The sequence below is a fragment of the Halyomorpha halys genome, unplaced genomic scaffold, assembly GCF_000696795.3.
Source record: "Halyomorpha halys isolate HHAL.00 unplaced genomic scaffold, Hhal_1.1 Scaffold209.1, whole genome shotgun sequence".
Taxonomy (NCBI): domain Eukaryota; kingdom Metazoa; phylum Arthropoda; class Insecta; order Hemiptera; family Pentatomidae; genus Halyomorpha; species Halyomorpha halys.
This window is the reverse complement of record NW_027115831.1, coordinates 1,212,722-1,221,478: the sequence shown is the minus strand read 5'-3', so window position 1 is coordinate 1,221,478 and position 8,757 is coordinate 1,212,722. Positions and strand designations below refer to the sequence as shown.

At 26.7% G+C, this 8,757-nt stretch overlaps 1 protein-coding gene across 3 annotated transcripts in view; it reads right to left on the bottom strand.

The window, feature by feature from the left end:
- Positions 1-3,025: 3,025 nt before the first annotated feature.
- sp3 (spermathreecae) overlaps positions 3,026-8,757 on the bottom strand; it is a 35,193-nt gene continuing 29,461 nt past the window's right edge. For all 3 annotated transcript variants that reach the window (XR_010844956.1, XR_010844955.1, XR_010844957.1), the window contains one exon: positions 3,026-3,157. The gene's annotated coding sequence lies outside the window, so the exon portion shown is untranslated. The remainder of the gene's footprint in view (positions 3,158-8,757) is intronic.

The following is an 8,757-nucleotide window of genomic DNA, read 5'->3' as shown; positions in this document are numbered from 1 at the left end:
ATGCAGAAAATGAAAATGCTATTGCTTTTAAGATTGTGTATCAAAAAATATAACTTTTTGGATTTCTAAAATAGAAGGATCCCGTTATATGTTTTCTAAGAAGAAATGGAAATTCTGTCAATTTATTTTTACTTTTCTGATTTCTAACATATAGTCGGGTCCCTTTATGTTTTAAAAGATACAGAAAAACATATCGATTTTATCGCACGCTCGCGTTTCGATTTAAATCGATAGTATTTTTTTTTCCACACGTCCGAAGGGACCCATGATGGGTCCCTCACACACATTATTAAAAATCCGAAAAGTTAAATAAATCGATATGAGAATGCGTTGGTTTAAAATCGATAGCATATTCATTTCGTACACCCGAAAATATATATATGAACCTCTCGTATTAGAGAAATCCGAAAAGTTTAAATCGATACAAGATCGCGTAATCTTCAGGTCGATTGCATTTTCGTTTTCTACACATCCGAAAATATAAAAGTGAGAGTCCACATTTTAAAAATCCAAAAAGTCAAAATTGATCGATATATAAGCGCATGATCTTAAAATCGTAGTTTTTTTATTTTCTGCACGTCCGAAAATATATAACGAGACCCTTACATTTTCGAAATCCAAAAAGTTAAAATCAATCTGCTTGATCTTAATGTCGATTCATTTTCGTTCTTTACTCCTCTGAAAACATATAAAGGTACTCTCACATTCTAGAGACCATAAAAATTAAAATTAATCTATACGCGAGGGTGCGAAGTTAAAATCTTTAGCATTTTCATTTTCTGCATCTCCTATCACATAGAAAGGGACACTAATTTGTTAGAAATCAGAAAAGCTAAAATAAATCGTTAAGCGTTCATAAAATCGATAATATTTTTCATTTTCCATAAATTCTAACACATAAAAAGGGGCCCAAACGCGATCATAAAATACATAAAGGAACGTCATAGATCTGCTAGACAAAACATTTTGCTTGTCTTCATTTATTTCTTAATTTATTATTCATTAATATTCTTAACATGTTCTTATGATGCATTTATCTTTAGAGACACAGTAAAAGCCTACCTTAATCCTACGTTAATATAATTTCCTCCGGACTCTCTTAAACTAAATGGTTTCCGACAAAACGAATTCACAACTTAGCGGTTAAATCAGAGTCAAATTCGTCTATAATATGAAATTTCAATTTCAGTAAGTCCTTATTATGTATGTCTTCATAAAACGCGTTAAAAGCCTAACTCACTTAATCCATGTAAATGTTTCATTTTTCATCAAAAAACTTATTTACAACTCATTGCTTGGATTGTAATTAAATTCATAATTATTTAGAGTTTTGAACTGATCTTTCAATTTAGACTGTTAAAATAATAGTTCAAGTAACTTCATAAAACCAGCAGCATAAATCAAGAAATATAGATAGTAATAGTTCCGATTAGTACCGTTTGAGGCCAGCACCATCCAAACAGCCGTTTTCAAAGTCCAAATATAGCTTTAAAATATTTTTAATAATAGTTCAGCTAATTGCATAAAGATAGCAGCACCAATCAAGAAATGCAGGAAATAGTAGTTTTAATAACCGCCGCAAGAGGCCAGCACCATCCAAACGGCCATTTCCTAAGTCTAACAGGAAAATTTTAGTTTTGTATTAGGACATTAGAAACTTACAGGAGCTCAACAAGTCCGTCTGACGTTAAATTGTGTTGGAACAAATCTATGTTCCAACACAAGTCTAAACTATGATCCGATCATTTGAGCTCCTGTAAGTTCCTAATATCCTAATACAAAATAAAAATATTCCTGCTAGACTTTGGAAATGGATGTTTGGATGGTGCTGGCCTCTTACGGTGGTTAATAAAACTACTATTCTTATATTTCTTGATTGGTGCTGCTATCTTTATGCAGCTAGTTGAACTATTATAAAATATTTTCAAGCTATATTTGGACTTAGGAAACGGCTTTTTGGATGGTGCTGATCTCTATTGGTGCTAATCAGAACTGCTATTTTCAACATTTCTTTTTTTGTGCTGTTGTCTTTAGACAGTTAGTAATTATACTATTATTTGAATATTATAAATCATCATTTTGGCTTCTTTTTTTTTTTTTTAATTGGTCAAGTTCAAACAATGTATAATTTTCAGTCATATTTATTCATGTGCATTTTAAATTAGTTATTACTTATCATGCTTAATTGATTGTTCATTCCTTTATGCTCTTATTAACTTAATAAACTTGAGATAAGATCTGAAATAGTAAAATTACCATTACATGTTGTATTTTTAAATTTATTATTGTCTGGCTTTAAACTATGATAAAATAATTTCATCTTTTTATGAGTCTTTCATTGTTACATAATCACTTAGAAACTTCAAATAATGATAAATTTAATTATGATTTAAGTTGTGAGCTGTAAATAAGTTTTGTAACGAATAATTAACCATTTACATAAATTAAGAGCATTAGGATATTAATGTGTTTTATGAAGATATATAAGAACATGTTATAAATTAAGAAATAAATAAAGATAGGCAATTTTGGTTGAGAAAATATAATTTAAGTGTGAATAAGAGAATAAGGATTAAGTTAAATATTATACTATCATATTTCTGTCATACTTTTACAGAATAAAAATGCAAAAATTTTAGAATGAGAAATATTATTCCTCCTATAATTTGAGTTTGTCAATCTGTAAACTAAAAGACATTTGGAAAATAAGTGCGGGCAAATATTAATACAGTGAATAATACAAATATATGTTCTGAAACAAGCTAGCACTTATTTCAACCCAAAGTAGGGTGGTTAAGTGAAAGTTGTGTGATGGTGCACTGCCCTAAATTTTTACTTTAATGAAAATTTCAGACATGGCAAATTACTTCTTCATTGGTGATTTATTGAAAATTAATTTTAATCCTCGTATGAAGGGGAATGATAATCATTACTAAAGGAGGTATATTTTGGTTTGTTTTGTTTTTAAAAGAAAAAACTTAGTTCAATAATTCATTTAATAATAAAATGATATCTTGAGCAACTATTTGATTATAGGTACCACTTTCACCGCAAGCTACTTCGAAGCGTTTCATACTCATGAATTCTGTACATATTTACATTATTTCTTCATTTCAATCCTTCAGTGATTTTTCAACCAAACAGCATACTATAATATCTAACAGGATGAAGAGGAGTTATGAGAATGTTAAATAGGCTTAGGAAAAAAGTGAACTAAGTAATCATTTTCTATATATATTTATAATTTTACATTTATGGTTGTGTATATATTTACACCCAAATATATGGATAGCTGTGTGTGTGTGTACCAGATAGATACAAATACATACACGTACAGAAATATCAACATTGGTAAAACTAATTAAGTGATTTATTTTTATGCCTTTTTTTTTTTTTAGGAGGGATAGACACTTACCTCTATATATTACATAATAGGTTACAATTGGTCATTGCTTCATGCTATACTCAATGTAAGTGAAGAAAGACAAACTATACAAAACAATTAATGATATTAATAAAAAATTGCATAACACACAATATAATCTAACATAAAAAAAACTTAATACTGAAAATATAAATGTAAGTCACCTATTTTTCCGAAGTCCAAAAATTATTAAAATTAAACTTTCACTTTCCCAACATACTTTTATATTCCCTAAGGTGGCGAAATTAATACAAAAGGTATTTGTCTTCTTTCTCAGGCATTGCTAAATTTAAAAATTTGTGGAAATGTGCAGCACGAAACAGTATAACAGTAAGTAGTATTTTGTTTGAACAGAAGATAATAATTGGTTAAAAAAAAAAAAATAGCAGGTTCTGTGATAAAAAACAAGTTTTTCTCAACTATTTGCTTCTTTTAAAGTGAGTATAAATATTAAGAAGAGCATCCAAATGTACATAAATTTTTGTTTTCATCGATGCAACATTTTTTCCAACAAACTGTTTTATTTTGAGTTTGAAGAAATTTCCAAAATAAGTTTTTTATATGAAATTTTGAAAAATTAAACCAAAATAATTAAATTAAATTAATTCAAAATAAGTCTGGTATAGGAAATTTCAAAAAAATTATATTAATTGTGGTAGAATTTTAACCTTCTTCTGTTGATTACTTCAATAATATGTTTTCATCTTATGCTTTTGTCCATTTTCAATTAAATTAATAAATTTATCAACAATCTTAACACTTATTTATATAAATCATTTTTTTTTAATAAACATAATAACCTTTTTTTAAAAATTATACATCAGTATAATTTAAATTAACATTTACATAATATATTTTAGTATCTATCTTATTAAAACATAATAATATTGAATAACAAAATTTTTTCTAGCTAAAATTTTGATAACTGTTAGCAAAAAAAAAACAAGGTAATTAAATTATATATTTTTATTGTTTTGGCTTTCTCTTTATAATTAAATGTAAAACAGTGATCAAAATTTTAGTTAGGAAAACAATTATTATGCTTTAATAAGATAGATAGTATAATATATAATATAAATGTTTTTTTAAATTATACTGATGTATAATTTTTCAAAAAAGGTAGTTGCTTATAATAAAAAAATGTTAAGATTGTAGATAAAGATAATTTATAATTCTAGGAAAATGGACATAAGCATAAGTCCATAACTTCACCAAAGTAATTAATAATGGAATGTTGAAGTTGTAAGGTTTTTTTTTTTAATTTACCAGAAATTACTACATATAATTTATGGCCCTTAGAAAACTATTATTTTGAAGTTCTTATTAATGTACTTTCTTCTGATCGATTGATAATTCTTTATCCCGTGTTTTTCTTAGCCCCAGCCCAGCATGTAGGAAAAGTGATCGTCAACTAATTATACAAATAAAGCTTTCATACTAAATGTTGTGAACTAACAATTAACATAATTATAAAATACAAAAAACTTTGGTATCTAATACAGAACACAATACTTTCCTACAGATAGGAATAACAAAACATTGTACTTTAATAGACTCATTGTCGCTGTATCACATTCTAATGGAAGTGTTACATGAAATGGTTTGGAAACTCATTGCCTCAAATACAGAACTTATTACACATTAAACAATTAATTAGGCTTGAATACTTGGCTCCCATTGAGCCATGTTTACCAAGTATCCTTCACTTATTACTTACAAGTCTAATATTACAATTTTCTCTAAAATTAAACAACTAAAAACTTTGCATCCATAACAACAATATATTCATTCATTCATTCTTCATATCTCGTTCATGCGATGAGGATTAAAAATATTATAAATTCATGAGATAAATTATTTTTTAATTAGGGTTTAACCGCTGTTTTGTTCCTCAGACCCCTTGAGAATAGAATTCCATGGATCATCTTAGATATTATATTTTTTCTAGTACCCCTAATAGATAAAACATGGATTAAATAAACTGTTTCTTGAAAAGCTTTTATTTTCCAATGTCCCATGGACCCTCAAAAGGCCTGTAAACCACAGGTTAAGAACACACTTGATAAATCATCTAACATATTAACAATATAACTAACAAATGATCTTTTTAAACTAACCTAATCCAATTTAAATGGAGATCATTGTTTAACAAAATGGAGGAGCAAACTTACCACTTTAACAACAATAAAAGTGGTAAAGAAAAATAGTACTATAAGTTCTACTTTTATGCAACAAAAAAAATAATAATAATAAATAAATAAAATTATGGTAGGTACAGTGATAATGTGAACAAATATTCTTTAACCTAATAAAGGAATGCAGAATTTGACTAGTATTTATCTATTCAATTTTTTTCTTACAAGTTTTATTGGAATAAGGTAACAATATTGTGTCTTTGTTAACATATATTTGACTACACAGATAACACCTATCTATTTGTCAGCAAGAAACCTTATACAACAGGTTGACTGAAAATACTGAAAGATAATACCATGTAAATACAAGAGAGATTTAGGAAAGCAAATTATTTACAACTTTATCTGTTAAATTAATATAAATATCAATGGTAACAGTATGGAATGTAATTGTGAAGTTTCATTATAACCACTTCTAAGAACTAAAAGGCAAAGGAAAGAATACAACATGAAGCTTTCAAAAACTAACATGAAGACCCTAAGTAAAAAGAGGCCACCCTTTTCAGCTACCCGAAAAACCCTTTAATTCTATCATCGAAGAGGCTTATCATCCAGTTCAGATCTAAATCCTATAGAATATCTCTGGGATAATTTATCAGAAAGAATACTAACATGTTTTACTAAATTCTTTCCAAGAAATAAAGTTTTTTATTAGAAGAATGTGAAAATATCTAGTATTTTTTATTACAAGAATGTGAAAATATCCTAGTGCAATTCAGATAATGAAGGGCGGACACTTTTTTCACTCTCAATGTAAATAGATTTTCTCCGATATCCTAGTTATAGCACAAATGGAATTTATGAATTTTTTTTTAATCGCTTACCCTTATTCAAAATTTATTTTAAATTGACATCATGGAAAAAGAATGTTATTTAGCTTACCTACATACAATGTGATTGACCCTGCCAACCGAATTAGAATTACACTGAGTCCATACATTATTTTGAGTTACCCTGAGACCAAATTTGTTTGAAAAATAGTCCTTGTGATTATCATAGTATATTTGATCGACAGGAATAAGTGGAATGCATAATGAGAACACAAAGAAAAGGTACAACCCAGAGGGAATAATTATTTATAAAAGTAAACGGCCCTAGATGTTTTCTAGATTTTTTTTTATTTAAGTCTTTAAAATTACCATAATAAATAGAGTTACATTGAGATGTCAGTTTTTTAGAACATAATGTAAATCGATATCATTATAATAAATATCAATTTGTTTTTTTATTTGTAAAACGGTAGAAATTCTATTTATTGAATTTCAATATTATGAAAATCTCAATGTATCTATTAATATTTAAAGGATAATGATTTTTAATTTTTAAAAAATTTCATAAAATAAAACAAAGTTATCTTACTTTAAAAATTAAATACATAGGAACATTTGCAACTGAGTAAATACTGAAGAAAACAGAAGTTGAAAAGACAAAAAAAAAAAAAAAAAAAAAAAAAAAAAAAAAAAAAAAAAAAAGGAAACCAAGAATTAGTGCACTTAAAGCAGAATGGAATTGCTTCATATGAATTTCTAATTTTCTTTAAGATGCTTTAATCTCTATGAATAAGAATGAAAATCCAAAAATAAGAAAACTCACTGCATTAATTTTTGAGTACACACGTATATGATTAGTGAATACAAATTTTATTGAATGCTTATGTACATATTTTGTTTTTAAAAAATCTACGATTAAATGCATAATTCATACAGTTTTTAAATTAATACTGCACTTGCAAGTACAAGAGAAATCCTGTACAACTCTATTCTGAAGACAGAATGATTACTGAGGTTATAGTCTATTGTATTTAAGAATATTAATAATTTAGCAGATGTCTATAACATCAAGATGCTAACACAATTAAGAATTTCAATTAAATTATAATACTTAATGAAATTTGCACTTATAGTATTATAAACTACCTAATCATAAATCAGAATTTAAATGTTGAACTTGCTGCTTAAATTATTTTTATTTTTTTGAAGGGAAGGGCAGAGGGGAATTCTTTTAATGCCGCTATATATAATATAATATCGAAAATAGGATTAAAAATTTCCTATTTTATTCTAAAAATAATTGTTTAAGCACATCAAAAGTAGGTTAAACTCTCATTAAATTCAGTGTTCAAAGTTATAAATATTTGCTGATGAATACAATTAATTTTTGGTCCAAAAAAAAAATTACATTTTATAGTAATTGGTAAAAAATAATAGTTAAAACAATAAAAAGGTGGTCTCTTTAAGAGAAATTAACTAACATCCTAGAATTTGTAAAAAAGAAACAATTGAGATTGATACTTCAAGCTGTATTAAAAGGTAAAACTGTATAACTCCATAATATTAAAAGAGATATTAAAAAACAACAACAATAACAGCCAAAAACAAACCTTAAAGTTAAGTTTAAAATGATAATCTCTATGTATCTATTTATATTTAAAGGATAATGAATTTTAATTCAAAACTTTTTTCATAAGATAAAACAAAATTGCTTATTTTAAAAATTAAATGAGTAGGAACATTTGCAATTATATAAGTAACAAATGCATTAAAGTTTAAGTTCTTAAACTTGAGTAGTATGTGAGTAGTATTGAATAGTACATCGGTCTTTCTTTATAACAAGTCCCTCATATATCATGGAGTAGAATATAATTTGAATATTTTTTTTTTGTTTTTGTATTTTCATGTAAAATAGAAAAAAAAAAAAAACTAGAAAGAGTATATTAACACAGCCAAATCTAATTGTAAAAATGCAGCTATAAGCTAATACAAAAGTGCAGGTGTTCAATAATAAAATGCACTAGTTGAGCAAAAGGGACAGAATGAAGGATGTCTCAATTTCTACACAATCAGTTCCGAAGGTAACTGGGAAAACTGCAACTACTATGCAGAAGTTTCCTCCAACTTTAATATCAAGTGATATTATTTCAATAGTTTTGATTTGAAGCAAAATTCACTTTTATAGTTCCAAATTCCAGCCCTGCTACACTTTTATAGTTTTATTCCTTGCCCTTCAAAGATACTTTAGATAATTAAAGGAAAAATGAATCTACAAAGACGGAAAAAGGTTCTTTAAATGCTCGGCTAAAAATTGATCAGGTTATTCAGAAATCAGAATTAAGAATAAATTCTGGGAAAAGAAGAAATA